At 44.4% G+C, this 21,119-nt stretch overlaps 77 non-coding genes and 19 pseudogenes across 77 annotated transcripts; all 96 read left to right on the top strand.

Moving 5' to 3' along the window:
* On the top strand, nt 1-118 carry LOC131735916 (5S ribosomal RNA; annotated as a pseudogene; the record flags this gene model as incomplete).
* Nucleotides 119-218: 100 nt separating this feature from the next.
* LOC131735921 (5S ribosomal RNA) lies at nt 219-338 on the top strand (annotated as a pseudogene).
* Nucleotides 339-439: 101 nt separating this feature from the next.
* LOC131735896 (5S ribosomal RNA) lies at nt 440-558 on the top strand. Its single transcript, XR_009327782.1, has one exon. It is a non-coding gene; the product is annotated as a 5S ribosomal RNA (ribosomal RNA).
* A 98-nt stretch (nt 559-656) lies between these two features.
* LOC131735920 (5S ribosomal RNA) lies at nt 657-774 on the top strand (annotated as a pseudogene).
* Nucleotides 775-873: 99 nt separating this feature from the next.
* On the top strand, nt 874-992 carry LOC131735895 (5S ribosomal RNA). The gene has a single exon (XR_009327781.1). It is a non-coding gene; the product is annotated as a 5S ribosomal RNA (ribosomal RNA).
* Nucleotides 993-1,106: 114 nt separating this feature from the next.
* On the top strand, nt 1,107-1,225 carry LOC131735912 (5S ribosomal RNA). The gene has a single exon (XR_009327798.1). It is a non-coding gene; the product is annotated as a 5S ribosomal RNA (ribosomal RNA).
* Nucleotides 1,226-1,337: 112 nt separating this feature from the next.
* LOC131735938 (5S ribosomal RNA) lies at nt 1,338-1,455 on the top strand (annotated as a pseudogene).
* A 99-nt stretch (nt 1,456-1,554) lies between these two features.
* On the top strand, nt 1,555-1,673 carry LOC131735894 (5S ribosomal RNA). The gene has a single exon (XR_009327780.1). It is a non-coding gene; the product is annotated as a 5S ribosomal RNA (ribosomal RNA).
* A 99-nt stretch (nt 1,674-1,772) lies between these two features.
* LOC131735892 (5S ribosomal RNA) lies at nt 1,773-1,891 on the top strand. Its single transcript, XR_009327778.1, has one exon. It is a non-coding gene; the product is annotated as a 5S ribosomal RNA (ribosomal RNA).
* A 100-nt stretch (nt 1,892-1,991) lies between these two features.
* Nucleotides 1,992-2,110, top strand: LOC131735891 (5S ribosomal RNA). Its single transcript, XR_009327777.1, has one exon. It is a non-coding gene; the product is annotated as a 5S ribosomal RNA (ribosomal RNA).
* Nucleotides 2,111-2,210: 100 nt separating this feature from the next.
* On the top strand, nt 2,211-2,328 carry LOC131735919 (5S ribosomal RNA; annotated as a pseudogene).
* A 114-nt stretch (nt 2,329-2,442) lies between these two features.
* Nucleotides 2,443-2,561, top strand: LOC131735890 (5S ribosomal RNA). The gene has a single exon (XR_009327776.1). It is a non-coding gene; the product is annotated as a 5S ribosomal RNA (ribosomal RNA).
* Nucleotides 2,562-2,675: 114 nt separating this feature from the next.
* Nucleotides 2,676-2,793, top strand: LOC131735914 (5S ribosomal RNA; annotated as a pseudogene).
* Nucleotides 2,794-2,892: 99 nt separating this feature from the next.
* On the top strand, nt 2,893-3,011 carry LOC131735889 (5S ribosomal RNA). Its single transcript, XR_009327775.1, has one exon. It is a non-coding gene; the product is annotated as a 5S ribosomal RNA (ribosomal RNA).
* Nucleotides 3,012-3,124: 113 nt separating this feature from the next.
* On the top strand, nt 3,125-3,242 carry LOC131735901 (5S ribosomal RNA). The gene has a single exon (XR_009327787.1). It is a non-coding gene; the product is annotated as a 5S ribosomal RNA (ribosomal RNA).
* Nucleotides 3,243-3,340: 98 nt separating this feature from the next.
* On the top strand, nt 3,341-3,459 carry LOC131735888 (5S ribosomal RNA). The gene has a single exon (XR_009327774.1). It is a non-coding gene; the product is annotated as a 5S ribosomal RNA (ribosomal RNA).
* Nucleotides 3,460-3,572: 113 nt separating this feature from the next.
* On the top strand, nt 3,573-3,691 carry LOC131735887 (5S ribosomal RNA). The gene has a single exon (XR_009327773.1). It is a non-coding gene; the product is annotated as a 5S ribosomal RNA (ribosomal RNA).
* Nucleotides 3,692-3,792: 101 nt separating this feature from the next.
* On the top strand, nt 3,793-3,910 carry LOC131735910 (5S ribosomal RNA). The gene has a single exon (XR_009327796.1). It is a non-coding gene; the product is annotated as a 5S ribosomal RNA (ribosomal RNA).
* Nucleotides 3,911-4,010: 100 nt separating this feature from the next.
* Nucleotides 4,011-4,129, top strand: LOC131735886 (5S ribosomal RNA). Its single transcript, XR_009327772.1, has one exon. It is a non-coding gene; the product is annotated as a 5S ribosomal RNA (ribosomal RNA).
* A 99-nt stretch (nt 4,130-4,228) lies between these two features.
* Nucleotides 4,229-4,347, top strand: LOC131735885 (5S ribosomal RNA). The gene has a single exon (XR_009327771.1). It is a non-coding gene; the product is annotated as a 5S ribosomal RNA (ribosomal RNA).
* Nucleotides 4,348-4,447: 100 nt separating this feature from the next.
* On the top strand, nt 4,448-4,564 carry LOC131735924 (5S ribosomal RNA; annotated as a pseudogene).
* Nucleotides 4,565-4,664: 100 nt separating this feature from the next.
* LOC131735884 (5S ribosomal RNA) lies at nt 4,665-4,783 on the top strand. Its single transcript, XR_009327770.1, has one exon. It is a non-coding gene; the product is annotated as a 5S ribosomal RNA (ribosomal RNA).
* Nucleotides 4,784-4,882: 99 nt separating this feature from the next.
* Nucleotides 4,883-5,000, top strand: LOC131735908 (5S ribosomal RNA). The gene has a single exon (XR_009327794.1). It is a non-coding gene; the product is annotated as a 5S ribosomal RNA (ribosomal RNA).
* Nucleotides 5,001-5,100: 100 nt separating this feature from the next.
* On the top strand, nt 5,101-5,219 carry LOC131735922 (5S ribosomal RNA; annotated as a pseudogene).
* A 115-nt stretch (nt 5,220-5,334) lies between these two features.
* Nucleotides 5,335-5,453, top strand: LOC131735883 (5S ribosomal RNA). The gene has a single exon (XR_009327769.1). It is a non-coding gene; the product is annotated as a 5S ribosomal RNA (ribosomal RNA).
* Nucleotides 5,454-5,567: 114 nt separating this feature from the next.
* Nucleotides 5,568-5,686, top strand: LOC131735925 (5S ribosomal RNA; annotated as a pseudogene).
* A 99-nt stretch (nt 5,687-5,785) lies between these two features.
* Nucleotides 5,786-5,902, top strand: LOC131735923 (5S ribosomal RNA; annotated as a pseudogene).
* Nucleotides 5,903-6,001: 99 nt separating this feature from the next.
* On the top strand, nt 6,002-6,120 carry LOC131735881 (5S ribosomal RNA). Its single transcript, XR_009327767.1, has one exon. It is a non-coding gene; the product is annotated as a 5S ribosomal RNA (ribosomal RNA).
* Nucleotides 6,121-6,220: 100 nt separating this feature from the next.
* On the top strand, nt 6,221-6,339 carry LOC131735880 (5S ribosomal RNA). Its single transcript, XR_009327766.1, has one exon. It is a non-coding gene; the product is annotated as a 5S ribosomal RNA (ribosomal RNA).
* Nucleotides 6,340-6,438: 99 nt separating this feature from the next.
* Nucleotides 6,439-6,557, top strand: LOC131735879 (5S ribosomal RNA). The gene has a single exon (XR_009327765.1). It is a non-coding gene; the product is annotated as a 5S ribosomal RNA (ribosomal RNA).
* A 100-nt stretch (nt 6,558-6,657) lies between these two features.
* On the top strand, nt 6,658-6,777 carry LOC131735902 (5S ribosomal RNA). Its single transcript, XR_009327788.1, has one exon. It is a non-coding gene; the product is annotated as a 5S ribosomal RNA (ribosomal RNA).
* Nucleotides 6,778-6,876: 99 nt separating this feature from the next.
* Nucleotides 6,877-6,995, top strand: LOC131735878 (5S ribosomal RNA). Its single transcript, XR_009327764.1, has one exon. It is a non-coding gene; the product is annotated as a 5S ribosomal RNA (ribosomal RNA).
* A 100-nt stretch (nt 6,996-7,095) lies between these two features.
* Nucleotides 7,096-7,214, top strand: LOC131735877 (5S ribosomal RNA). Its single transcript, XR_009327763.1, has one exon. It is a non-coding gene; the product is annotated as a 5S ribosomal RNA (ribosomal RNA).
* A 100-nt stretch (nt 7,215-7,314) lies between these two features.
* Nucleotides 7,315-7,432, top strand: LOC131735918 (5S ribosomal RNA; annotated as a pseudogene).
* Nucleotides 7,433-7,532: 100 nt separating this feature from the next.
* Nucleotides 7,533-7,651, top strand: LOC131735899 (5S ribosomal RNA). Its single transcript, XR_009327785.1, has one exon. It is a non-coding gene; the product is annotated as a 5S ribosomal RNA (ribosomal RNA).
* Nucleotides 7,652-7,765: 114 nt separating this feature from the next.
* On the top strand, nt 7,766-7,884 carry LOC131735876 (5S ribosomal RNA). Its single transcript, XR_009327762.1, has one exon. It is a non-coding gene; the product is annotated as a 5S ribosomal RNA (ribosomal RNA).
* A 100-nt stretch (nt 7,885-7,984) lies between these two features.
* On the top strand, nt 7,985-8,102 carry LOC131735913 (5S ribosomal RNA; annotated as a pseudogene).
* Nucleotides 8,103-8,202: 100 nt separating this feature from the next.
* Nucleotides 8,203-8,322, top strand: LOC131735907 (5S ribosomal RNA). Its single transcript, XR_009327793.1, has one exon. It is a non-coding gene; the product is annotated as a 5S ribosomal RNA (ribosomal RNA).
* A 100-nt stretch (nt 8,323-8,422) lies between these two features.
* Nucleotides 8,423-8,541, top strand: LOC131735927 (5S ribosomal RNA; annotated as a pseudogene).
* A 100-nt stretch (nt 8,542-8,641) lies between these two features.
* Nucleotides 8,642-8,760, top strand: LOC131735875 (5S ribosomal RNA). Its single transcript, XR_009327761.1, has one exon. It is a non-coding gene; the product is annotated as a 5S ribosomal RNA (ribosomal RNA).
* A 100-nt stretch (nt 8,761-8,860) lies between these two features.
* Nucleotides 8,861-8,978, top strand: LOC131735911 (5S ribosomal RNA). The gene has a single exon (XR_009327797.1). It is a non-coding gene; the product is annotated as a 5S ribosomal RNA (ribosomal RNA).
* A 100-nt stretch (nt 8,979-9,078) lies between these two features.
* Nucleotides 9,079-9,197, top strand: LOC131735874 (5S ribosomal RNA). Its single transcript, XR_009327760.1, has one exon. It is a non-coding gene; the product is annotated as a 5S ribosomal RNA (ribosomal RNA).
* Nucleotides 9,198-9,297: 100 nt separating this feature from the next.
* LOC131735873 (5S ribosomal RNA) lies at nt 9,298-9,416 on the top strand. The gene has a single exon (XR_009327759.1). It is a non-coding gene; the product is annotated as a 5S ribosomal RNA (ribosomal RNA).
* Nucleotides 9,417-9,516: 100 nt separating this feature from the next.
* LOC131735934 (5S ribosomal RNA) lies at nt 9,517-9,625 on the top strand (annotated as a pseudogene).
* A 100-nt stretch (nt 9,626-9,725) lies between these two features.
* Nucleotides 9,726-9,844, top strand: LOC131735872 (5S ribosomal RNA). Its single transcript, XR_009327758.1, has one exon. It is a non-coding gene; the product is annotated as a 5S ribosomal RNA (ribosomal RNA).
* Nucleotides 9,845-9,944: 100 nt separating this feature from the next.
* LOC131735870 (5S ribosomal RNA) lies at nt 9,945-10,063 on the top strand. Its single transcript, XR_009327756.1, has one exon. It is a non-coding gene; the product is annotated as a 5S ribosomal RNA (ribosomal RNA).
* A 100-nt stretch (nt 10,064-10,163) lies between these two features.
* Nucleotides 10,164-10,282, top strand: LOC131735869 (5S ribosomal RNA). The gene has a single exon (XR_009327755.1). It is a non-coding gene; the product is annotated as a 5S ribosomal RNA (ribosomal RNA).
* Nucleotides 10,283-10,382: 100 nt separating this feature from the next.
* LOC131735868 (5S ribosomal RNA) lies at nt 10,383-10,501 on the top strand. The gene has a single exon (XR_009327754.1). It is a non-coding gene; the product is annotated as a 5S ribosomal RNA (ribosomal RNA).
* A 100-nt stretch (nt 10,502-10,601) lies between these two features.
* LOC131735867 (5S ribosomal RNA) lies at nt 10,602-10,720 on the top strand. The gene has a single exon (XR_009327753.1). It is a non-coding gene; the product is annotated as a 5S ribosomal RNA (ribosomal RNA).
* Nucleotides 10,721-10,820: 100 nt separating this feature from the next.
* On the top strand, nt 10,821-10,939 carry LOC131735866 (5S ribosomal RNA). The gene has a single exon (XR_009327752.1). It is a non-coding gene; the product is annotated as a 5S ribosomal RNA (ribosomal RNA).
* A 100-nt stretch (nt 10,940-11,039) lies between these two features.
* Nucleotides 11,040-11,158, top strand: LOC131735865 (5S ribosomal RNA). Its single transcript, XR_009327751.1, has one exon. It is a non-coding gene; the product is annotated as a 5S ribosomal RNA (ribosomal RNA).
* Nucleotides 11,159-11,258: 100 nt separating this feature from the next.
* On the top strand, nt 11,259-11,377 carry LOC131735864 (5S ribosomal RNA). Its single transcript, XR_009327750.1, has one exon. It is a non-coding gene; the product is annotated as a 5S ribosomal RNA (ribosomal RNA).
* A 100-nt stretch (nt 11,378-11,477) lies between these two features.
* LOC131735863 (5S ribosomal RNA) lies at nt 11,478-11,596 on the top strand. Its single transcript, XR_009327749.1, has one exon. It is a non-coding gene; the product is annotated as a 5S ribosomal RNA (ribosomal RNA).
* A 100-nt stretch (nt 11,597-11,696) lies between these two features.
* On the top strand, nt 11,697-11,815 carry LOC131735862 (5S ribosomal RNA). Its single transcript, XR_009327748.1, has one exon. It is a non-coding gene; the product is annotated as a 5S ribosomal RNA (ribosomal RNA).
* A 100-nt stretch (nt 11,816-11,915) lies between these two features.
* Nucleotides 11,916-12,034, top strand: LOC131735861 (5S ribosomal RNA). Its single transcript, XR_009327747.1, has one exon. It is a non-coding gene; the product is annotated as a 5S ribosomal RNA (ribosomal RNA).
* Nucleotides 12,035-12,134: 100 nt separating this feature from the next.
* LOC131735859 (5S ribosomal RNA) lies at nt 12,135-12,253 on the top strand. Its single transcript, XR_009327745.1, has one exon. It is a non-coding gene; the product is annotated as a 5S ribosomal RNA (ribosomal RNA).
* Nucleotides 12,254-12,353: 100 nt separating this feature from the next.
* Nucleotides 12,354-12,472, top strand: LOC131735858 (5S ribosomal RNA). The gene has a single exon (XR_009327744.1). It is a non-coding gene; the product is annotated as a 5S ribosomal RNA (ribosomal RNA).
* A 100-nt stretch (nt 12,473-12,572) lies between these two features.
* Nucleotides 12,573-12,691, top strand: LOC131735857 (5S ribosomal RNA). Its single transcript, XR_009327743.1, has one exon. It is a non-coding gene; the product is annotated as a 5S ribosomal RNA (ribosomal RNA).
* A 100-nt stretch (nt 12,692-12,791) lies between these two features.
* Nucleotides 12,792-12,910, top strand: LOC131735856 (5S ribosomal RNA). The gene has a single exon (XR_009327742.1). It is a non-coding gene; the product is annotated as a 5S ribosomal RNA (ribosomal RNA).
* Nucleotides 12,911-13,010: 100 nt separating this feature from the next.
* LOC131735855 (5S ribosomal RNA) lies at nt 13,011-13,129 on the top strand. The gene has a single exon (XR_009327741.1). It is a non-coding gene; the product is annotated as a 5S ribosomal RNA (ribosomal RNA).
* A 100-nt stretch (nt 13,130-13,229) lies between these two features.
* Nucleotides 13,230-13,348, top strand: LOC131735854 (5S ribosomal RNA). The gene has a single exon (XR_009327740.1). It is a non-coding gene; the product is annotated as a 5S ribosomal RNA (ribosomal RNA).
* A 100-nt stretch (nt 13,349-13,448) lies between these two features.
* LOC131735936 (5S ribosomal RNA) lies at nt 13,449-13,557 on the top strand (annotated as a pseudogene).
* Nucleotides 13,558-13,657: 100 nt separating this feature from the next.
* Nucleotides 13,658-13,776, top strand: LOC131735853 (5S ribosomal RNA). The gene has a single exon (XR_009327739.1). It is a non-coding gene; the product is annotated as a 5S ribosomal RNA (ribosomal RNA).
* A 100-nt stretch (nt 13,777-13,876) lies between these two features.
* On the top strand, nt 13,877-13,995 carry LOC131735852 (5S ribosomal RNA). The gene has a single exon (XR_009327738.1). It is a non-coding gene; the product is annotated as a 5S ribosomal RNA (ribosomal RNA).
* A 100-nt stretch (nt 13,996-14,095) lies between these two features.
* On the top strand, nt 14,096-14,204 carry LOC131735933 (5S ribosomal RNA; annotated as a pseudogene).
* Nucleotides 14,205-14,304: 100 nt separating this feature from the next.
* Nucleotides 14,305-14,423, top strand: LOC131735851 (5S ribosomal RNA). The gene has a single exon (XR_009327737.1). It is a non-coding gene; the product is annotated as a 5S ribosomal RNA (ribosomal RNA).
* Nucleotides 14,424-14,523: 100 nt separating this feature from the next.
* On the top strand, nt 14,524-14,642 carry LOC131735850 (5S ribosomal RNA). The gene has a single exon (XR_009327736.1). It is a non-coding gene; the product is annotated as a 5S ribosomal RNA (ribosomal RNA).
* Nucleotides 14,643-14,756: 114 nt separating this feature from the next.
* Nucleotides 14,757-14,875, top strand: LOC131735848 (5S ribosomal RNA). The gene has a single exon (XR_009327734.1). It is a non-coding gene; the product is annotated as a 5S ribosomal RNA (ribosomal RNA).
* A 100-nt stretch (nt 14,876-14,975) lies between these two features.
* On the top strand, nt 14,976-15,094 carry LOC131735847 (5S ribosomal RNA). The gene has a single exon (XR_009327733.1). It is a non-coding gene; the product is annotated as a 5S ribosomal RNA (ribosomal RNA).
* A 114-nt stretch (nt 15,095-15,208) lies between these two features.
* Nucleotides 15,209-15,327, top strand: LOC131735846 (5S ribosomal RNA). The gene has a single exon (XR_009327732.1). It is a non-coding gene; the product is annotated as a 5S ribosomal RNA (ribosomal RNA).
* Nucleotides 15,328-15,441: 114 nt separating this feature from the next.
* On the top strand, nt 15,442-15,560 carry LOC131735845 (5S ribosomal RNA). The gene has a single exon (XR_009327731.1). It is a non-coding gene; the product is annotated as a 5S ribosomal RNA (ribosomal RNA).
* Nucleotides 15,561-15,660: 100 nt separating this feature from the next.
* On the top strand, nt 15,661-15,779 carry LOC131735898 (5S ribosomal RNA). Its single transcript, XR_009327784.1, has one exon. It is a non-coding gene; the product is annotated as a 5S ribosomal RNA (ribosomal RNA).
* Nucleotides 15,780-15,893: 114 nt separating this feature from the next.
* Nucleotides 15,894-16,012, top strand: LOC131735844 (5S ribosomal RNA). Its single transcript, XR_009327730.1, has one exon. It is a non-coding gene; the product is annotated as a 5S ribosomal RNA (ribosomal RNA).
* A 100-nt stretch (nt 16,013-16,112) lies between these two features.
* LOC131735843 (5S ribosomal RNA) lies at nt 16,113-16,231 on the top strand. The gene has a single exon (XR_009327729.1). It is a non-coding gene; the product is annotated as a 5S ribosomal RNA (ribosomal RNA).
* A 100-nt stretch (nt 16,232-16,331) lies between these two features.
* Nucleotides 16,332-16,450, top strand: LOC131735842 (5S ribosomal RNA). The gene has a single exon (XR_009327728.1). It is a non-coding gene; the product is annotated as a 5S ribosomal RNA (ribosomal RNA).
* A 100-nt stretch (nt 16,451-16,550) lies between these two features.
* LOC131735841 (5S ribosomal RNA) lies at nt 16,551-16,669 on the top strand. The gene has a single exon (XR_009327727.1). It is a non-coding gene; the product is annotated as a 5S ribosomal RNA (ribosomal RNA).
* A 100-nt stretch (nt 16,670-16,769) lies between these two features.
* LOC131735840 (5S ribosomal RNA) lies at nt 16,770-16,888 on the top strand. The gene has a single exon (XR_009327726.1). It is a non-coding gene; the product is annotated as a 5S ribosomal RNA (ribosomal RNA).
* A 100-nt stretch (nt 16,889-16,988) lies between these two features.
* Nucleotides 16,989-17,097, top strand: LOC131735932 (5S ribosomal RNA; annotated as a pseudogene).
* A 114-nt stretch (nt 17,098-17,211) lies between these two features.
* Nucleotides 17,212-17,330, top strand: LOC131735839 (5S ribosomal RNA). The gene has a single exon (XR_009327725.1). It is a non-coding gene; the product is annotated as a 5S ribosomal RNA (ribosomal RNA).
* Nucleotides 17,331-17,430: 100 nt separating this feature from the next.
* Nucleotides 17,431-17,549, top strand: LOC131735837 (5S ribosomal RNA). The gene has a single exon (XR_009327723.1). It is a non-coding gene; the product is annotated as a 5S ribosomal RNA (ribosomal RNA).
* Nucleotides 17,550-17,649: 100 nt separating this feature from the next.
* On the top strand, nt 17,650-17,758 carry LOC131735931 (5S ribosomal RNA; annotated as a pseudogene).
* A 114-nt stretch (nt 17,759-17,872) lies between these two features.
* Nucleotides 17,873-17,991, top strand: LOC131735900 (5S ribosomal RNA). Its single transcript, XR_009327786.1, has one exon. It is a non-coding gene; the product is annotated as a 5S ribosomal RNA (ribosomal RNA).
* A 114-nt stretch (nt 17,992-18,105) lies between these two features.
* Nucleotides 18,106-18,224, top strand: LOC131735836 (5S ribosomal RNA). The gene has a single exon (XR_009327722.1). It is a non-coding gene; the product is annotated as a 5S ribosomal RNA (ribosomal RNA).
* Nucleotides 18,225-18,324: 100 nt separating this feature from the next.
* LOC131735835 (5S ribosomal RNA) lies at nt 18,325-18,443 on the top strand. The gene has a single exon (XR_009327721.1). It is a non-coding gene; the product is annotated as a 5S ribosomal RNA (ribosomal RNA).
* Nucleotides 18,444-18,543: 100 nt separating this feature from the next.
* LOC131735834 (5S ribosomal RNA) lies at nt 18,544-18,662 on the top strand. Its single transcript, XR_009327720.1, has one exon. It is a non-coding gene; the product is annotated as a 5S ribosomal RNA (ribosomal RNA).
* A 100-nt stretch (nt 18,663-18,762) lies between these two features.
* Nucleotides 18,763-18,881, top strand: LOC131735833 (5S ribosomal RNA). The gene has a single exon (XR_009327719.1). It is a non-coding gene; the product is annotated as a 5S ribosomal RNA (ribosomal RNA).
* Nucleotides 18,882-18,981: 100 nt separating this feature from the next.
* Nucleotides 18,982-19,100, top strand: LOC131735977 (5S ribosomal RNA). Its single transcript, XR_009327840.1, has one exon. It is a non-coding gene; the product is annotated as a 5S ribosomal RNA (ribosomal RNA).
* Nucleotides 19,101-19,200: 100 nt separating this feature from the next.
* On the top strand, nt 19,201-19,319 carry LOC131735976 (5S ribosomal RNA). The gene has a single exon (XR_009327839.1). It is a non-coding gene; the product is annotated as a 5S ribosomal RNA (ribosomal RNA).
* Nucleotides 19,320-19,419: 100 nt separating this feature from the next.
* On the top strand, nt 19,420-19,538 carry LOC131735975 (5S ribosomal RNA). Its single transcript, XR_009327838.1, has one exon. It is a non-coding gene; the product is annotated as a 5S ribosomal RNA (ribosomal RNA).
* Nucleotides 19,539-19,638: 100 nt separating this feature from the next.
* On the top strand, nt 19,639-19,757 carry LOC131735974 (5S ribosomal RNA). Its single transcript, XR_009327837.1, has one exon. It is a non-coding gene; the product is annotated as a 5S ribosomal RNA (ribosomal RNA).
* A 100-nt stretch (nt 19,758-19,857) lies between these two features.
* Nucleotides 19,858-19,976, top strand: LOC131735973 (5S ribosomal RNA). Its single transcript, XR_009327836.1, has one exon. It is a non-coding gene; the product is annotated as a 5S ribosomal RNA (ribosomal RNA).
* Nucleotides 19,977-20,076: 100 nt separating this feature from the next.
* Nucleotides 20,077-20,195, top strand: LOC131735971 (5S ribosomal RNA). Its single transcript, XR_009327834.1, has one exon. It is a non-coding gene; the product is annotated as a 5S ribosomal RNA (ribosomal RNA).
* A 100-nt stretch (nt 20,196-20,295) lies between these two features.
* LOC131735970 (5S ribosomal RNA) lies at nt 20,296-20,414 on the top strand. Its single transcript, XR_009327833.1, has one exon. It is a non-coding gene; the product is annotated as a 5S ribosomal RNA (ribosomal RNA).
* Nucleotides 20,415-20,514: 100 nt separating this feature from the next.
* On the top strand, nt 20,515-20,633 carry LOC131735969 (5S ribosomal RNA). The gene has a single exon (XR_009327832.1). It is a non-coding gene; the product is annotated as a 5S ribosomal RNA (ribosomal RNA).
* Nucleotides 20,634-20,733: 100 nt separating this feature from the next.
* On the top strand, nt 20,734-20,852 carry LOC131735968 (5S ribosomal RNA). Its single transcript, XR_009327831.1, has one exon. It is a non-coding gene; the product is annotated as a 5S ribosomal RNA (ribosomal RNA).
* A 100-nt stretch (nt 20,853-20,952) lies between these two features.
* Nucleotides 20,953-21,061, top strand: LOC131735930 (5S ribosomal RNA; annotated as a pseudogene).
* The last annotated feature ends 58 nt before the right edge of the window (nt 21,062-21,119 follow it).

The raw sequence follows: 21,119 nt of genomic DNA, 5'->3' as shown, positions 1-21,119 counted from the left end.
CCTGCGGCCACACCACCTTGAATAAGCCTGATCTCGTCTGATCTCAGAAGCTAAGCAATGTTGGGCTTGGTTAGTACTTGGATGGGAGACCACCTGGGAATATCAAGTGCTGCAGGCATTACATTTTACAATTGAAATGTGTGGAGGACAAAAGGAAATTTTGGAGGAATCACCCCCAGCTCACTAAACATAAAAGTCATGAAAGCAGAAATGCAATCGCCTGCGGCCACAGTCACCTTGAATAAGCCTGATCTCGTCTGATCTCAGAAGCTAAGCAATGTTGGGCTTGGTTAGTACTTGGATGGGAGACCACCTGGGAATATCAAGTGCTGCAGGCATTACATTTTACAATTGAAATGTGTGGAGGACAAAAGGAAATTTTGGAGGAATCACCCCCAGCTCACTAAACATAAAAGTCATGAAAGCAGAAATGCCAATCGCCTGCGGCCACACCACCTTGAATAAGCCTGATCTCGTCTGATCTCAGAAGCTAAGCAATGTTGGGCTTGGTTAGTACTTGGATGGGAGACCACCTGGGAATATCAAGTGCTGCAGGCATTACATTTTACAATTGAAATGTGTGGAGGACAAAAGGAAATTTGGAGGAATCACCCCCAGCTCACTAAACATAAAGTCATGAAAGCAGAAATGCAATCGCCTGCGGCCACACCACCTTGAATAAGCCTGATCTCGTCTGATCTCAGAAGCTAAGCAATGTTGGCTTGGTTAGTACTTGGATGGGAGACCACCTGGGAATATCAAGTGCTGCAGGCATTACATTTTACAATTGAAATGTGTGGAGGACAAAAGGAAATTTTGGAGAATCACCCCCAGCTCACTAAACATAAAAGTCATGAAAGCAGAAATGCAATCGCCTGCGGCCACACCACCTTGAATAAGCCTGATCTCGTCTGATCTCAGAAGCTAAGCAATGTTGGGCTTGGTTAGTACTTGGATGGGAGACCACCTGGGAATATCAAGTGCTGCAGGCATTACATTTTTGTAATTACATTTTACAATTGAAATGTGTGGAGGACAAAAGGAAATTTTGGAGGAATCACCCCCAGCTCACTAAACATAAAAGTCATGAAAGCAGAAATGCAATCGCCTGCGGCCACACCACCTTGAATAAGCCTGATCTCGTCTGATCTCAGAAGCTAAGCAATGTTGGGCTTGGTTAGTACTTGGATGGGAGACCACCTGGGAATATCAAGTGCTGCAGCATTACATTTTTGTAATTACATTTTACAATTGAAATGTGTGGAGGACAAAAGGAAATTTTGGAGGAATCACCCCCAGCTCACTAAACATAAAAGTCATGAAGCAGAAATGCAATCGCCTGCGGCACACCACCTTGAATAAGCTGATCTCGTCTGATCTCAGAAGCTAAGCAATGTTGGGCTTGGTTAGTACTTGGATGGGAGACCACCTGGGGAATATCAAGTGCTGCAGGCATTACATTTTACAATTGAAATGTGTGGAGGACAAAAGGAAATTTTGGAGGAATCACCCCCAGTCACTAAACATAAAAGTCATGAAAGCAGAAATGCAATCGCCTGCGGCCACACCACCTTGAATAAGCCTGATCTCGTCTGATCTCAGAAGCTAAGCAATGTTGGGCTTGGTTAGTACTTGGATGGGAGACCACCTGGGAATATCAAGTGCTGCAGGCATTACATTTTACAATTGAAATGTGTGGAGGACAAAAGGAAATTTTGAGGAATCACCCCCAGCTCACTAAACATAAAAAGTCATGAAAGCAGAATGCAATCGCCTGCGGCCACACCACCTTGAATAAGCCTGATCTCGTCTGATCTCAGAAGCTAAGCAATGTTGGGCTTGGTTAGTACTTGGATGGGAGACCACCTGGGAATATCAAGTGCTGCAGGCATTACATTTTACAATTGAAATGTGTGGAGGACAAAAGGAAATTTTGGAGGAATCACCCCCAGCTCACTAAACATAAAAGTCATGAAAGCAGAAATGCAATCGCCTGCGGCCACACCACCTTGAATAAGCCTGATCTCGTCTGATCTCAGAAGCTAAGCAATGTTGGGCTTGGTTAGTACTTGGATGGGAGACCACCTGGGAATATCAAGTGCTGCAGGCATTACATTTTACAATTGAAATGTGTGGAGGACAAAAGGAAATTTTGGAGGAATCACCCCCAGCTCACTAAACATAAAAGTCATGAAAGCAGAAATGCAATCGCCTGCGGCCACACCACCTTGAATAAGCCTGATCTCGTCTGATCTCAGAAGCTAAGCAATGTTGGGCTTGGTTAGTACTTGGATGGGAGACACCTGGGAATATCAAGTGCTGCAGGCATTACATTTTTGTAATTACATTTTACAATTGAAATGTGTGGAGGACAAAAGGAAATTTTGGAGGAATCACCCCCAGCTCACTAAACATAAAAGTCATGAAAGCAGAAATGCAATCGCCTGCGGCCACACCACCTTGAATAAGCCTGATCTCGTCTGATCTCAGAAGCTAAGCAATGTTGGGCTTGGTTAGTACTTGGATGGGAGACCACCTGGGAATATCAAGTGCTGCAGGCATTACATTTTTGGCATTACATTTTACAATTGAAATGTGTGGAGGACAAAAGGAAATTTTGGAGGAATCACCCCCAGCTCACTAAACATAAAAGTCATGAAAGCAGAAATGCAATCGCCTGCGGCCACACCACCTTGAATAAGCCTGATCTCGTCTGATCTCAGAAGCTAAGCAATGTTGGGCTTGGTTAGTACTTGGATGGGAGACCACCTGGAATATCAAGTGCTGCAGGCATTACATTTTACAATTGAAATGTGTGGAGGACAAAAGGAAATTTGGAGGAATCACCCCCAGCTCACTAAACATAAAAGTCATGAAAGCAGAAATGCAATCGCCTGCGGCCACACCACCTTGAATAAGCCTGATCTCGTCTGATCTCAGAAGCTAAGCAATGTTGGGCTTGGTTAGTACTTGGATGGGAGACCACCTGGGAATATCAAGTGCTGCAGGCATTACATTTTGGCATTACATTTTACAATTGAAATGTGTGGAGGACAAAAGGAAATTTTGGAGGAATCACCCCCAGCTCACTAAACATAAAAGTCATGAAAGCAGAAATGCAATCGCCTGCGGCCACACCACCTTGAATAAGCCTGATCTCGTCTGATCTCAGAAGCTAAGCAATGTTGGGCTTGGTAGTACTTGGATGGGAGACCACCTGGGAATATCAAGTGCTGCAGGCATTACATTTTACATTGAAATGTGTGGAGGACAAAAGGAAATTTTGGAGGAATCACCCCCAGCTCACTAACATAAAAGTCATGAAAGCAGAAATGCAATCGCCTGCGGCCACACCACCTTGAATAAGCCTGATCTCGTCTGATCTCAGAAGCTAAGCAATGTTGGGCTTGGTTAGTACTTGGATGGGAGACCACCTGGGAATATCAAGTGCTGCAGGCATTACATTTTTGTAATTACATTTTACAATTGAAATGTGTGGAGGACAAAAGGAAATTTTGGAGGAATCACCCCCAGCTCACTAACATAAAAGTCATGAAAGCAGAAATGCAATCGCCTGCGGCCACACCACCTTGAATAAGCCTGATCTCGTCTGATCTCAGAAGCTAAGCAATGTTGGGCTTGGTTAGTACTTGGATGGGAGACCACCTGGGAATATCAAGTGCTGCAGGCATTACAGTTTTACAATTGAAATGTGTGGAGGACAAAAGGAAATTTTGGAGGAATCACCCCCAGCTCACTAAACATAAAAGTCATGAAAGCAGAAATGCAATCGCCTGCGGCCACACCACCTTGAATAAGCCTGATCTCGTCTGATCTCAGAAGCTAAGCAATGTTGGGCTTGGTTAGTACTTGGATGGGAGACCTCTGGGAATATCAAGTGCTGCAGGCATTACATTTTACAATTGAAATGTGTGGAGGACAAAAGGAAATTTTGGAGGAATCACCCCCAGCTCACTAAACATAAAAGTCATGAAAGCAGAAATGCAATCGCCTGCGGCCACACCACCTTGAATAAGCCTGATCTCGTCTGATCTCAGAAGCTAAGCAATGTTGGGCTTGGTTAGTACTTGGATGGGAGACCACCTGGGAATATCAAGTGCTGCAGGCATTACATTTTACAATTGAAATGTGTGGAGGACAAAAGGAAATTTTGGAGGAATCACCCCAGCTCACTAAACATAAAAGTCATGAAAGCAGAAATGCAATCGCCTGCGGCCACACCACCTTGAATAAGCCTGATCTCGTCTGATCTCAGAAGCTAAGCAATGTTGGGCTTGGTTAGTACTTGGATGGGAGACCACCTGGGAATATCAAGTGCTGCAGGCATTACATTTTACAATTGAAATGTGTGGAGGACAAAAGGAAATTTTGGAGGAATCACCCCCAGCTCACTAAACATAAAAGTCATGAAAGCAGAAATGCAATCGCCTGCGGCCACACCACCTTGAATAAGCCTGATCTCGTCTGATCTCAGAAGCTAAGCAATGTTGGGCTTGGTTAGTACTTGATGGAGACCACCTGGGAATATCAAGTGCTGCAGGCATTACATTTTACAATTGAAATGTGTGGAGGACAAAAGGAAATTTTGGAGGAATCACCCCCAGCTCACTAAACATAAAAGTCATGAAAGCAGAAATGCAATCGCCTGCGGCCACACCACCTTGAATAAGCCTGATCTCGTCTGATCTCAGAAGCTAAGCAATGTTGGGCTTGGTTAGTACTTGGATGGGAGACCACCTGGGAATATCAAGTGCTGCAGGCATTACATTTTACAATTGAAATGTGTGGAGACAAAAGGAAATTTTGGAGGAATCACCCCCAGCTCACTAAACATAAAAGTCATGAAAGCAGAAATGCAATCGCCTGCGGCCACACCACCTTGAATAAGCCTGATCTCGTCTGATCTCAGAAGCTAAGCAATGTTGGGCTTGGTTAGTACTGGATGGGAGACCACCTGGGAATATCAAGTGCTGCAGGCATTACATTTTACAATTGAAATGTGTGGAGGACAAAAGGAAATTTGGAGGAATCACCCCCAGCTCACTAAACATAAAAGTCATGAAATCGCAGAAATGCAATCGCTGCGGCCACACCACCTTGAATAAGCCTGATCTCGTCTGATCTCAGAAGCTAAGCAATGTTGGTCTTGGTTAGTACTTGGATGGGAGACCACCTGGGAATATCAAGTGCTGCAGGCATTACATTTTTGTAATTACATTTTACCAATTGAAATGTGTGGAGGACAAAAGGAAATTTTGGAGGAATCACCCCCAGCTCACTAAACATAAAAGTCATGAAAGCAGAAATGCAATCGCCTGCGGCCACACCACCTTGAATAAGCCTGATCTCGTCTGATCTCAGAAGCTAAGCAATGTTGGGCTTGGTTAGTACTTGGATGGGAGACCACCTGGGAATATCAAGTGCTGCAGGCATTACATTTTTGTAATTACATTTTACAATTGAAATGTGTGGAGGACAAAAGGAAATTTTGGAGGAATCACCCCCAGCTCACTAAACATAAAAGTCATGAAAGCAGAAATGCAATCGCCTGCGGCCACACCACCTTGAATAAGCCTGATCTCGTCTGATCTCAGAAGCTAAGCAATGTTGGGCTTGGGTTAGTACTTGGATGGGAGACCACCTGGAATATCAAGTGCTGCAGGCATTACATTTTACAATTGAAATGTGTGGAGGACAAAAGGAATTTTGGAGGAATCACCCCCAGCTCACTAAACATAAAAGTCATGAAAGCAGAAATGCAATCGCCTGCGGCCACACCACCTTGAATAAGCCTGATCTCGTCTGATCTCAGAAGCTAAGCAATGTTGGGCTTGGTAGTACTTGGATGGAGACCACCTGGGAATATCAAGTGCTGCAGGCATTACATTTTACAATTGAAATGTGTGGAGGACAAAAGGAAATTTTGGAGGAATCACCCCCAGCTCACTAACATAAAAGTCATGAAAGCAGAAATGCAATCGCCTGCGGCCACACCACCTTGAATAAGCCTGATCTCGTCTGATCTCAGAAGCTAAGCAATGTTGGGCTTGGTTAGTACTTGGATGGGAGACCACCTGGGAATATCAAGTGCTGCAGGCATTACATTTTACAATTGAAATGTGTGGAGGACAAAAGGAAATTTTGGAGGAATCACCCCCAGCTCACTAAACATAAAAGTCATGAAAGCAGAAATGCAATCGCCTGCGGCCACACCACCTTGAATAAGCCTGATCTCGTCTGATCTCAGAAGCTAAGCAATGTTGGGCTTGGTTAGTACTTGGATGGGAGACCACCTGGGAATATCAAGTGCTGCAGGCATTACATTTTACAATTGAAATGTGTGGAGGACAAAAGGAAATTTTGGAGGAATCACCCCAGCTCACTAAACATAAAAGTCATGAAAGCAGAAATGCAATCGCCTGCGGCCACACCACCTTGAATAAGCCTGATCTCGTCTGATCTCAGAAGCTAAGCAATGTTGGGCTTGGTTAGTACTTGGATGGGAGACCACCTGGGAATATCAAGTGCTGCAGGCATTACATTTTACAATTGAAATGTGTGGAGGACAAAAGGAAATTTTGGAGGAATCACCCCCAGCTCACTAAACATAAAAGTCATGAAAGCAGAAATGCAATCGCCTGCGGCCACACCACCTTGAATAAGCCTGATCTCGTCTGATCTCAGAAGCTAAGCAATGTTGGGGCTTGGTTAGTACTTGGATGGGAGACCACCTGGGAATATCAAGTGCTGCAGGCATTACATTTTACAATTGAAATGTGTGGAGGACAAAAGGAAATTTTGGAGGAATCACCCCAGCTCACTAAACATAAAAGTCATGAAAGCAGAAATGCAATCGCCTGCGGCCACACCACCTTGAATAAGCCTGATCTCGTCTGATCTCAGAAGCTAAGCAATGTTGGGCTTGGTTAGTACTTGGATGGGAGACCACCTGGGAATATCAAGTGCTGCAGGCATTACATTTTACATTGAAATGTGTGGAGGACAAAAGGAAATTTTGGAGGAATCACCCCCCAGCTCACTAAACATAAAAGTCATGAAAGCAGAAATGCAATCGCCTGCGGCCACACCACCTTGAATAAGCCTGATCTCGTCTGATCTCAGAAGCTAAGCAATGTTGGGCTTGGTTAGTACTTGGATGGGAGACCACCTGGGAATATCAAGTGCTGCAGGCATTACATTTTACAATTGAAATGTGTGGAGGACAAAAGGAAATTTTGGAGGAATCACCCCCAGCTCACTAAACATAAAAGTCATGAAAGCAGAAATGCAATCGCCTGCGGCCACACCACCTTGAATAAGCCTGATCTCGTCTGATCTCAGAAGCTAAGCAATGTTGGGCTTGGTTAGTACTTGGATGGGAGACACCTGGGAATATCAAGTGCTGCAGGCATTACATTTTACAATTGAAATGTGTGGAGGACAAAAGGAAATTTTGGAGGAATCACCCCCAGCTCACTAAACATAAAAGTCATGAAAGCAGAAATGCAATCGCCTGCGGCCACACCACCTTGAATAAGCCTGATCTCGTCTGATCTCAGAAGCTAAGCAATGTTGGTCTTGGTTAGTACTTGGATGGGAGACCACCTGGGAATATCAAGTGCTGCAGGCATTACATTTTTGTAATTACATTTTACAATTGAAATGTGTGGAGGACAAAAGGAAATTTTGGAGGAATCACCCCCAGCTCACTAAACATAAAAGTCATGAAAGCAGAAATGCAATCGCCTGCGGCCACACCACCTTGAATAAGCCTGATCTCGTCTGATCTCAGAAGCTAAGCAATGTTGGGCTTGGTTAGTACTTGGATGGGAGACCACCTGGGAATATCAAGTGCTGCAGGCATTACATTTTACAATTGAAATGTGTGGAGGACAAAAGGAAATTTTGGAGGAATCACCCCCAGCTCACTAAACATAAAAGTCATGAAAGCAGAAATGCAATCGCCTGCGGCCACACCACCTTGAATAAGCCTGATCTCGTCTGATCTCAGAGCTAAGCAATGTTGGGCTTGGTTAGTACTTGGATGGGAGACCACCTGGGAATATCAAGTGCTGCAGGCATTACATTTTACAATTGAAATGTGTGGAGGACAAAAGGAAATTTTGGAGGAATCACCCCCAGCTCACTAAACATAAAAGTCATGAAAGCAGAAATGCAATCGCCTGCGGCCACACCCACCTTGAATAAGCCTGATCTCGTCTGATCTCAGAAGCTAAGCAATGTTGGGCTTGGTTAGTACTTGGATGGGAGACCACCTGGGAATATCAAGTGCTGCAGGCATTACATTTTACAATTGAAATGTGTGGAGGACAAAAGGAAATTTTGGAGGAATCACCCCCAGCTCACTAAACATAAAAGTCATGAAAGCAGAAATGCAATCGCCTGCGGCCACACCACCTGAATAAGCCTGATCTCGTCTGATCTCAGAAGCTAAGCAATGTTGGGCTTGGTTAGTACTTGGATGGGGAGACCACCTGGGAATATCAAGTGCTGCAGGCATTACATTTTACAATTGAAATGTGTGGAGGACAAAAGGAAATTTTGGAGGAATCACCCCCAGCTCACTAAACATAAAAGTCATGAAAGCAGAAATGCAATCGCCTGCGGCCACACCACCTTGAATAAGCCTGATCTCGTCTGATCTCAGAAGCTAAGCAATGTTGGGCTTGGTTAGTACTTGGATGGGAGACCACCTGGGAATATCAAGTGCTGCAGGCATTACATTTTACAATTGAAATGTGTGGAGGACAAAAGGAAATTTTGGAGGAATCACCCCCAGCTCACTAAACATAAAAGTCATGAAAGCAGAAATGCAATCGCCTGCGGCCACACCACCTTGAATAAGCCTGATCTCGTCTGATCTCAGAAGCTAAGCAATGTTGGGCTTGGTTAGTACTTGGATGGAGACCACCTGGGAATATCAAGTGCTGCAGGCATTACATTTTACAATTGAAATGTGTGGAGGACAAAAGGAAATTTTGGAGGAATCACCCCCAGCTCACTAAACATAAAAGTCATGAAAGCAGAAATGCAATCGCCTGCGGCCACACCACCTTGAATAAGCCTGATCTCGTCTGATCTCAGAAGCTAAGCAATGTTGGGCTTGGTTAGTACTTGGATGGGAGACCACCTGGGAATATCAAGTGCTGCAGGCATTACATTTTACAATTGAAATGTGTGGAGGACAAAAGGAAATTTTGGAGGAATCACCCCCAGCTCACTAAACATAAAAGTCATGAAAGCAGAAATGCAATCGCCTGCGGCCACACCACCTTGAATAAGCCTGATCTCGTCTGATCTCAGAAGCTAAGCAATGTTGGGCTTGGTTAGTACTTGGATGGGAGACCACCTGGGAATATCAAGTGCTGCAGGCATTACATTTTACAATTGAAATGTGTGGAGGACAAAAGGAAATTTTGGAGGAATCACCCCCAGCTCACTAAACATAAAAGTCATGAAAGCAGAAATGCAATCGCCTGCGGCCACACCACCTTGAATAAGCCTGATCTCAGAAGCTAAGCAATGTTGGGCTTGGTTAGTACTTGGATGGGAGACCACCTGGGAATATCAAGTGCTGCAGGCATTACATTTTACAATTGAAATGTGTGGAGGACAAAAGGAAATTTTGGAGGAATCACCCCCAGCTCACTAAACATAAAAGTCATGAAAGCAGAAATGCAATCGCCTGCGGCCACACCACCTTGAATAAGCCTGATCTCGTCTGATCTCAGAAGCTAAGCAATGTTGGGCTTGGTTAGTACTTGGATGGGAGACCACCTGGGAATATCAAGTGCTGCAGGCATTACATTTTACAATTGAAATGTGTGGAGGACAAAAGGAAATTTTGGAGGAATCACCCCCAGCTCACTAAACATAAAAGTCATGAAAGCAGAAATGCAATCGCCTGCGGCCACACCACCTTGAATAAGCCTGATCTCGTCTGATCTCAGAAGCTAAGCAATGTTGGGCTTGGTTAGTACTTGGATGGGAGACCACCTGGGAATATCAAGTGCTGCAGGCATTACATTTTACAATTGAAATGTGTGGAGGACAAAAGGAAATTTTGGAGGAATCACCCCCAGCTCACTAAACATAAAAGTCATGAAAGCAGAAATGCAATCGCCTGCGGCCACACCACCTTGAATAAGCCTGATCTCGTCTGATCTCAGAAGCTAAGCAATGTTGGGCTTGGTTAGTACTTGGATGGGAGACCACCTGGGAATATCAAGTGCTGCAGGCATTACATTTTACAATTGAAATGTGTGGAGGACAAAAGGAAATTTTGGAGGAATCACCCCCAGCTCACTAAACATAAAAGTCATGAAAGCAGAAATGCAATCGCCTGCGGCCACACCACCTTGAATAAGCCTGATCTCGTCTGATCTCAGAAGCTAAGCAATGTTGGGCTTGGTTAGTACTTGGATGGGAGACCACCTGGGAATATCAAGTGCTGCAGGCATTACATTTTACAATTGAAATGTGTGGAGGACAAAAGGAAATTTTGGAGGAATCACCCCCAGCTCACTAAACATAAAAGTCATGAAAGCAGAAATGCAATCGCCTGCGGCCACACCACCTTGAATAAGCCTGATCTCGTCTGATCTCAGAAGCTAAGCAATGTTGGGCTTGGTTAGTACTTGGATGGGAGACCACCTGGGAATATCAAGTGCTGCAGGCATTACATTTTACAATTGAAATGTGTGGAGGACAAAAGGAAATTTTGGAGGAATCACCCCCAGCTCACTAAACATAAAAGTCATGAAAGCAGAAATGCAATCGCCTGCGGCCACACCACCTTGAATAAGCCTGATCTCGTCTGATCTCAGAAGCTAAGCAATGTTGGGCTTGGTTAGTACTTGGATGGGAGACCACCTGGGAATATCAAGTGCTGCAGGCATTACATTTTACAATTGAAATGTGTGGAGGACAAAAGGAAATTTTGGAGGAATCACCCCCAGCTCACTAAACATAAAAGTCATGAAAGCAGAAATGCAATCGCCTGCGGCCACACCACCTTGAATAAGCCTGATCTCGTCTGATCTCAGAAGCTAAGCAATGTTGGGCTTGGTTAGTACTTGGATGGGAGACCACCTGGGAATATCAAGTGCTGCAGGCATTACATTTTACAATTGAAATGTGTGGAGGACAAAAGGAAATTTTGGAGGAATCACCCCCAGCTCACTAAACATAAAAGTCATGAAAGCAGAAATGCAATCGCCTGCGGCCACACCACCTTGAATAAGCCTGATCTCGTCTGATCTCAGAAGCTAAGCAATGTTGGGCTTGGTTAGTACTTGGATGGGAGACCACCTGGGAATATCAAGTGCTGCAGGCATTACATTTTACAATTGAAATGTGTGGAGGACAAAAGGAAATTTTGGAGGAATCACCCCCAGCTCACTAAACATAAAAGTCATGAAAGCAGAAATGCAATCGCCTGCGGCCACACCACCTTGAATAAGCCTGATCTCGTCTGATCTCAGAAGCTAAGCAATGTTGGGCTTGGTTAGTACTTGGATGGGAGACCACCTGGGAATATCAAGTGCTGCAGGCATTACATTTTACAATTGAAATGTGTGGAGGACAAAAGGAAATTTTGGAGGAATCACCCCCAGCTCACTAAACATAAAAGTCATGAAAGCAGAAATGCAATCGCCTGCGGCCACACCACCTTGAATAAGCCTGATCTCGTCTGATCTCAGAAGCTAAGCAATGTTGGGCTTGGTTAGTACTTGGATGGGAGACCACCTGGGAATATCAAGTGCTGCAGGCATTACATTTTACAATTGAAATGTGTGGAGGACAAAAGGAAATTTTGGAGGAATCACCCCCAGCTCACTAAACATAAAAGTCATGAAAGCAGAAATGCAATCGCCTGCGGCCACACCACCTTGAATAAGCCTGATCTCGTCTGATCTCAGAAGCTAAGCAATGTTGGGCTTGGTTAGTACTTGGATGGGAGACCACCTGGGAATATCAAGTGCTGCAGGCATTACATTTTACAATTGAAATGTGTGGAGGACAAAAGGAAATTTTGGAGGAATCACCCCCAGCTCACTAAACATAAAAGTCATGAAAGCAGAAATGCAATCGCCTGCGGCCACACCACCTTGAATAAGCCTGATCTCGTCTGATCTCAGAAGCTAAGCAATGTTGGGCTTGGTTAGTACTTGGATGGGAGACCACCTGGGAATATCAAGTGCTGCAGGCATTACATTTTACAATTGAAATGTGTGGAGGACAAAAGGAAATTTTGGAGGAATCACCCCCAGCTCACTAAACATAAAAGTCATGAAAGCAGAAATGCAATCGCCTGCGGCCACACCACCTTGAATAAGCCTGATCTCGTCTGATCTCAGAAGCTAAGCAATGTTGGGCTTGGTTAGTACTTGGATGGGAGACCACCTGGGAATATCAAGTGCTGCAGGCATTACATTTTACAATTGAAATGTGTGGAGGACAAAAGGAAATTTTGGAGGAATCACCCCCAGCTCACTAAACATAAAAGTCATGAAAGCAGAAATGCAATCGCCTGCGGCCACACCACCTTGAATAAGCCTGATCTCGTCTGATCTCAGAAGCTAAGCAATGTTGGGCTTGGTTAGTACTTGGATGGGAGACCACCTGGGAATATCAAGTGCTGCAGGCATTACATTTTACAATTGAAATGTGTGGAGGACAAAAGGAAATTTTGGAGGAATCACCCCCAGCTCACTAAACATAAAAGTCATGAAAGCAGAAATGCAATCGCCTGCGGCCACACCACCTTGAATAAGCCTGATCTCGTCTGATCTCAGAAGCTAAGCAATGTTGGGCTTGGTTAGTACTTGGATGGGAGACCACCTGGGAATATCAAGTGCTGCAGGCATTACATTTTACAATTGAAATGTGTGGAGGACAAAAGGAAATTTTGGAGGAATCACCCCCAGCTCACTAAACATAAAAGTCATGAAAGCAGAAATGCAATCGCCTGCGGCCACACCACCTTGAATAAGCCTGATCTCGTCTGATCTCAGAAGCTAAGCAATGTTGGGCTTGGTTAGTACTTGGATGGGAGACCACCTGGGAATATCAAGTGCTGCAGGCATTACATTTTACAATTGAAATGTGTGGAGGACAAAAGGAAATTTTGGAGGAATCACCCCCAGCTCACTAAACATAAAAGTCATGAAAGCAGAAATGCAATCGCCTGCGGCCACACCACCTTGAATAAGCCTGATCTCGTCTGATCTCAGAAGCTAAGCAATGTTGGGCTTGGTTAGTACTTGGATGGGAGACCACCTGGGAATATCAAGTGCTGCAGGCATTACATTTTACAATTGAAATGTGTGGAGGACAAAAGGAAATTTTGGAGGAATCACCCCCAGCTCACTAAACATAAAAGTCATGAAAGCAGAAATGCAATCGCCTGCGGCCACACCACCTTGAATAAGTCTGATCTCAGAAGCTAAGCAATGTTGGGCTTGGTTAGTACTTGGATGGGAGACCACCTGGGAATATCAAGTGCTGCAGGCATTACATTTTACAATTGAAATGTGTGGAGGACAAAAGGAAATTTTGGAGGAATCACCCCCAGCTCACTAAACATAAAAGTCATGAAAGCAGAAATGCAATCGCCTGCGGCCACACCACCTTGAATAAGCCTGATCTCGTCTGATCTCAGAAGCTAAGCAATGTTGGGCTTGGTTAGTACTTGGATGGGAGACCACCTGGGAATATCAAGTGCTGCAGGCATTACATTTTACAATTGAAATGTGTGGAGGACAAAAGGAAATTTTGGAGGAATCACCCCCAGCTCACTAAACATAAAAGTCATGAAAGCAGAACAGCAATCGCCTGCGGCCACACCACCTTGAATAAGCCTGATCTCGTCTGATCTCAGAAGCTAAGCAATGTTGGGCTTGGTTAGTACTTGGATGGGAGACCACCTGGGAATATCAAGTGCTGCAGGCATTACATTTTACAATTGAAATGTGTGGAGGACAAAAGGAAATTTTGGAGGAATCACCCCCAGCTCACTAAACATAAAAGTCATGAAAGCAGAAATGCAATCGCCTGCGGCCACACCACCTTGAATAAGCCTGATCTCAGAAGCTAAGCAATGTTGGGCTTGGTTAGTACTTGGATGGGAGACCACCTGGGAATATCAAGTGCTGCAGGCATTACATTTTACAATTGAAATGTGTGGAGGACAAAAGGAAATTTTGGAGGAATCACCCCCAGCTCACTAAACATAAAAGTCATGAAAGCAGAACAGCAATCGCCTGCGGCCACACCACCTTGAATAAGCCTGATCTCGTCTGATCTCAGAAGCTAAGCAATGTTGGGCTTGGTTAGTACTTGGATGGGAGACCACCTGGGAATATCAAGTGCTGCAGGCATTACATTTTACAATTGAAATGTGTGGAGGACAAAAGGAAATTTTGGAGGAATCACCCCCAGCTCACTAAACATAAAAGTCATGAAAGCAGAAATGCAATCGCCTGCGGCCACACCACCTTGAATAAGCCTGATCTCGTCTGATCTCAGAAGCTAAGCAATGTTGGGCTTGGTTAGTACTTGGATGGGAGACCACCTGGGAATATCAAGTGCTGCAGGCATTACATTTTTGTAATTACATTTTACAATTGAAATGTGTGGAGGACAAAAGGAAATTTTGGAGGAATCACCCCCAGCTCACTAAACATAAAAGTCATGAAAGCAGAAATGCAATCGCCTGCGGCCACACCACCTTGAATAAGCCTGATCTCGTCTGATCTCAGAAGCTAAGCAATGTTGGGCTTGGTTAGTACTTGGATGGGAGACCACCTGGGAATATCAAGTGCTGCAGGCATTACATTTTACAATTGAAATGTGTGGAGGACAAAAGGAAATTTTGGAGGAATCACCCCCAGCTCACTAAACATAAAAGTCATGAAAGCAGAAATGCAATCGCCTGCGGCCACACCACCTTGAATAAGCCTGATCTCGTCTGATCTCAGAAGCTAAGCAATGTTGGGCTTGGTTAGTACTTGGATGGGAGACCACCTGGGAATATCAAGTGCTGCAGGCATTACATTTTTGTAATTACATTTTACAATTGAAATGTGTGGAGGACAAAAGGAAATTTTGGAGGAATCACCCCCAGCTCACTAAACATAAAAGTCATGAAAGCAGAAATGCAATCGCCTGCGGCCACACCACCTTGAATAAGCCTGATCTCGTCTGATCTCAGAAGCTAAGCAATGTTGGGCTTGGTTAGTACTTGGATGGGAGACCACCTGGGAATATCAAGTGCTGCAGGCATTACATTTTTGTAATTACATTTTACAATTGAAATGTGTGGAGGACAAAAGGAAATTTTGGAGGAATCACCCCCAGCTCACTAAACATAAAAGTCATGAAAGCAGAAATGCAATCGCCTGCGGCCACACCACCTTGAATAAGCCTGATCTCGTCTGATCTCAGAAGCTAAGCAATGTTGGGCTTGGTTAGTACTTGGATGGGAGACCACCTGGGAATATCAAGTGCTGCAGGCATTACATTTTACAATTGAAATGTGTGGAGGACAAAAGGAAATTTTGGAGGAATCACCCCCAGCTCACTAAACATAAAAGTCATGAAAGCAGAAATGCAATCGCCTGCGGCCACACCACCTTGAATAAGCCTGATCTCGTCTGATCTCAGTAGCTAAGCAATGTTGGGCTTGGTTAGTACTTGGATGGGAGACCACCTGGGAATATCAAGTGCTGCAGGCATTACATTTTTGTAATTACATTTTACAATTGAAATGTGTGGAGGACAAAAGGAAATTTTGGAGGAATCACCCCCAGCTCACTAAACATAAAAGTCATGAAAGCAGAAATGCAATCGCCTGCGGCCACACCACCTTGAATAAGCCTGATCTCGTCTGATCTCAGAAGCTAAGCAATGTTGGGCTTGGTTAGTACTTGGATGGGAGACCACCTGGGAATATCAAGTGCTGCAGGCATTACATTTTACAATTGAAATGTGTGGAGGACAAAAGGAAATTTTGGAGGAATCACCCCCAGCTCACTAAACATAAAAGTCATGAAAGCAGAAATGCAATCGCCTGCGGCCACACCACCTTGAATAAGCCTGATCTCGTCTGATCTCAGAAGCTAAGCAATGTTGGGCTTGGTTAGTACTTGGATGGGAGACCACCTGGGAATATCAAGTGCTGCAGGCATTACATTTTACAATTGAAATGTGTGGAGGACAAAAGGAAATTTTGGAGGAATCACCCCCAGCTCACTAAACATAAAAGTCATGAAAGCAGAAATGCAATCGCCTGCGGCCACACCACCTTGAATAAGCCTGATCTCGTCTGATCTCAGAAGCTAAGCAATGTTGGGCTTGGTTAGTACTTGGATGGGAGACCACCTGGGAATATCAAGTGCTGCAGGCATTACATTTTACAATTGAAATGTGTGGAGGACAAAAGGAAATTTTGGAGGAATCACCCCCAGCTCACTAAACATAAAAGTCATGAAAGCAGAAATGCAATCGCCTGCGGCCACACCACCTTGAATAAGCCTGATCTCGTCTGATCTCAGAAGCTAAGCAATGTTGGGCTTGGTTAGTACTTGGATGGGAGACCACCTGGGAATATCAAGTGCTGCAGGCATTACATTTTACAATTGAAATGTGTGGAGGACAAAAGGAAATTTTGGAGGAATCACCCCCAGCTCACTAAACATAAAAGTCATGAAAGCAGAACTGCAATCGCCTGCGGCCACACCACCTTGAATAAGCCTGATCTCGTCTGATCTCAGAAGCTAAGCAATGTTGGGCTTGGTTAGTACTTGGATGGGAGACCACCTGGGAATATCAAGTGCTGCAGGCATTACATTTTACAATTGAAATGTGTGGAGGACAAAAGGAAATTTTGGAGGAATCACCCCCAGCTCACTAAACATAAAAGTCATGAAAGCAGAAATGCAATCGCCTGCGGCCACACCACCTTGAATAAGCCTGATCTCAGAAGCTAAGCAATGTTGGGCTTGGTTAGTACTTGGATGGGAGACCACCTGGGAATATCAAGTGCTGCAGGCATTACATTTTTGTAATTACATTTTACAATTGAAATGTGTGGAGGACAAAAGGAAATTTTGGAGGAATCACCCCCAGCTCACTAAACATAAAAGTCATGAAAGCAGAAATGCAATCGCCTGCGGCCACACCACCTTGAATAAGCCTGATCTCGTCTGATCTCAGAAGCTAAGCAATGTTGGGCTTGGTTAGTACTTGGATGGGAGACCACCTGGGAATATCAAGTGCTGCAGGCATTACATTTTACAATTGAAATGTGTGGAGGACAAAAGGAAATTTTGGAGGAATCACCCCCAGCTCACTAAACATAAAAGTCATGAAAGCAGAAATGCAATCGCCTGCGGCCACACCACCTTGAATAAGCCTGATCTCGTCTGATCTCAGAAGCTAAGCAATGTTGGGCTTGGTTAGTACTTGGATGGGAGACCACCTGGGAATATCAAGTGCTGCAGGCATTACATTTTACAATTGAAATGTGTGGAGGACAAAAGGAAATTTTGGAGGAATCACCCCCAGCTCACTAAACATAAAAGTCATGAAAGCAGAAATGCAATCGCCTGCGGCCACACCACCTTGAATAAGCCTGATCTCAGAAGCTAAGCAATGTTGGGCTTGGTTAGTACTTGGATGGGAGACCACCTGGGAATATCAAGTGCTGCAGGCATTACATTTTTGTAATTACATTTTACAATTGAAATGTGTGGAGGACAAAAGGAAATTTTGGAGGAATCACCCCCAGCTCACTAAACATAAAAGTCATGAAAGCAGAAATGCAATCGCCTGCGGCCACACCACCTTGAATAAGCCTGATCTTGTCTGATCTCAGAAGCTAAGCAATGTTGGGCTTGGTTAGTACTTGGATGGGAGACCACCTGGGAATATCAAGTGCTGCAGGCATTACATTTTTGTAATTACATTTTACAATTGAAATGTGTGGAGGACAAAAGGAAATTTTGGAGGAATCACCCCCAGCTCACTAAACATAAAAGTCATGAAAGCAGAAATGCAATCGCCTGCGGCCACACCACCTTGAATAAGCCTGATCTCGTCTGATCTCAGAAGCTAAGCAATGTTGGGCTTGGTTAGTACTTGGATGGGAGACCACCTGGGAATATCAAGTGCTGCAGGCATTACATTTTACAATTGAAATGTGTGGAGGACAAAAGGAAATTTTGGAGGAATCACCCCCAGCTCACTAAACATAAAAGTCATGAAAGCAGAAATGCAATCGCCTGCGGCCACACCACCTTGAATAAGCCTGATCTCGTCTGATCTCAGAAGCTAAGCAATGTTGGGCTTGGTTAGTACTTGGATGGGAGACCACCTGGGAATATCAAGTGCTGCAGGCATTACATTTTACAATTGAAATGTGTGGAGGACAAAAGGAAATTTTGGAGGAATCACCCCCAGCTCACTAAACATAAAAGTCATGAAAGCAGAAATGCAATCGCCTGCGGCCACACCACCTTGAATAAGCCTGATCTCGTCTGATCTCAGAAGCTAAGCAATGTTGGGCTTGGTTAGTACTTGGATGGGAGACCACCTGGGAATATCAAGTGCTGCAGGCATTACATTTTACAATTGAAATGTGTGGAGGACAAAAGGAAATTTTGGAGGAATCACCCCCAGCTCACTAAACATAAAAGTCATGAAAGCAGAAATGCAATCGCCTGCGGCCACACCACCTTGAATAAGCCTGATCTCGTCTGATCTCAGAAGCTAAGCAATGTTGGGCTTGGTTAGTACTTGGATGGGAGACCACCTGGGAATATCAAGTGCTGCAGGCATTACATTTTACAATTGAAATGTGTGGAGGACAAAAGGAAATTTTGGAGGAATCACCCCCAGCTCACTAAACATAAAAGTCATGAAAGCAGAAATGCAATCGCCTGCGGCCACACCACCTTGAATAAGCCTGATCTCGTCTGATCTCAGAAGCTAAGCAATGTTGGGCTTGGTTAGTACTTGGATGGGAGACCACCTGGGAATATCAAGTGCTGCAGGCATTACATTTTACAATTGAAATGTGTGGAGGACAAAAGGAAATTTTGGAGGAATCACCCCCAGCTCACTAAACATAAAAGTCATGAAAGCAGAAATGCAATCGCCTGCGGCCACACCACCTTGAATAAGCCTGATCTCGTCTGATCTCAGAAGCTAAGCAATGTTGGGCTTGGTTAGTACTTGGATGGGAGACCACCTGGGAATATCAAGTGCTGCAGGCATTACATTTTACAATTGAAATGTGTGGAGGACAAAAGGAAATTTTGGAGGAATCACCCCCAGCTCACTAAACATAAAAGTCATGAAAGCAGAAATGCAATCGCCTGCGGCCACACCACCTTGAATAAGCCTGATCTCGTCTGATCTCAGAAGCTAAGCAATGTTGGGCTTGGTTAGTACTTGGATGGGAGACCACCTGGGAATATCAAGTGCTGCAGGCATTACATTTTACAATTGAAATGTGTGGAGGACAAAAGGAAATTTTGGAGGAATCACCCCCAGCTCACTAAACATAAAAGTCATGAAAGCAGAACAGCAATCGCCTGCGGCCACACCACCTTGAATAAGCCTGATCTCGTCTGATCTCAGAAGCTAAGCAATGTTGGGCTTGGTTAGTACTTGGATGGGAGACCACCTGGGAATATCAAGTGCTGCAGGCATTACATTTTACAATTGAAATGTGTGGAGGACAAAAGGAAATTTTGGAGGAATCACCCCCAGCTCACTAAACATAAAAGTCATGAAAGCAGAAATGCAATCGCCTGCGGCCACACCACCTTGAATAAGCCTGATCTCGTCTGATCTCAGAAGCTAAGCAATGTTGGGCTTGGTTAGTACTTGGATGGGAGACCACCTGGGAATATCAAGTGCTGCAGGCATTACATTTTACAATTGAAATGTGTGGAGGACAAAAGGAAATTTTGGAGGAATCACCCCCAGCTCACTAAACATAAAAGTCATGAAAGCAGAAATGCAATCGCCTGCGGCCACACCACCTTGAATAAGCCTGATCTCGTCTGATCTCAGAAGCTAAGCAATGTTGGGCTTGGTTAGTACTTGGATGGGAGACCACCTGGGAATATCAAGTGCTGCAGGCATTACATTTTACAATTGAAATGTGTGGAGGACAAAAGGAAATTTTTGAGGAATCACCCCCAGCTCACTAAACATAAAAGTCATGAAAGCAGAAATGCAATCGCCTGCGGCCACACCACCTTGAATAAGCCTGATCTCGTCTGATCTCAGAAGCTAAGCAATGTTGGGCTTGGTTAGTACTTGGATGGGAGACCACCTGGGAATATCAAGTGCTGCAGGCATTACATTTTACAATTGAAATGTGTGGAGGACAAAAGGAAATTTTGGAGGAATCACCCCCAGCTCACTAAACATAAAAGTCATGAAAGCAGAAATGCAATCGCCTGCGGCCACACCACCTTGAATAAGCCTGATCTCGTCTGATCTCAGAAGCTAAGCAATGTTGGGCTTGGTTAGTACTTGGATGGGAGACCACCTGGGAATATCAAGTGCTGCAGGCATTACATTTTACAATTGAAATGTGTGGAGGACAAAAGGAAATTTTGGAGGAATCACCCCCAGCTCACTAAACATAAAAGTCATGAAAGCAGAAATGCAATCGCCTGCGGCCACACCACCTTGAATAAGCCTGATCTCGTCTGATCTCAGAAGCTAAGCAATGTTGGGCTTGGTTAGTACTTGGATGGGAGACCACCTGGGAATATCAAGTGCTGCAGGCATTACATTTTACAATTGAAATGTGTGGAGGACAAAAGGAAATTTTGGAGGAATCACCCCCAGCTCACTAAACATAAAAGTCATGAAAGCAGAAATGCAATCGCCTGCGGCCACACCACCTTGAATAAGCCTGATCTCAGAAGCTAAGCAATGTTGGGCTTGGTTAGTACTTGGATGGGAGACCACCTGGGAATATCAAGTGCTGCAGGCATTACATTTTACAATTGAAATGTGTGGAGGACAAAAGGAAATTTTGGAGGAATCACCCC

This window comes from Acipenser ruthenus, unplaced genomic scaffold (assembly GCF_902713425.1).
Source record: "Acipenser ruthenus unplaced genomic scaffold, fAciRut3.2 maternal haplotype, whole genome shotgun sequence".
NCBI classification, from domain to species: Eukaryota; Metazoa; Chordata; class Actinopteri; order Acipenseriformes; family Acipenseridae; genus Acipenser; species Acipenser ruthenus.
Note: the sequence above shows the minus strand (reverse complement) of the source record. Positions and strands in the feature narration are given on the sequence as shown.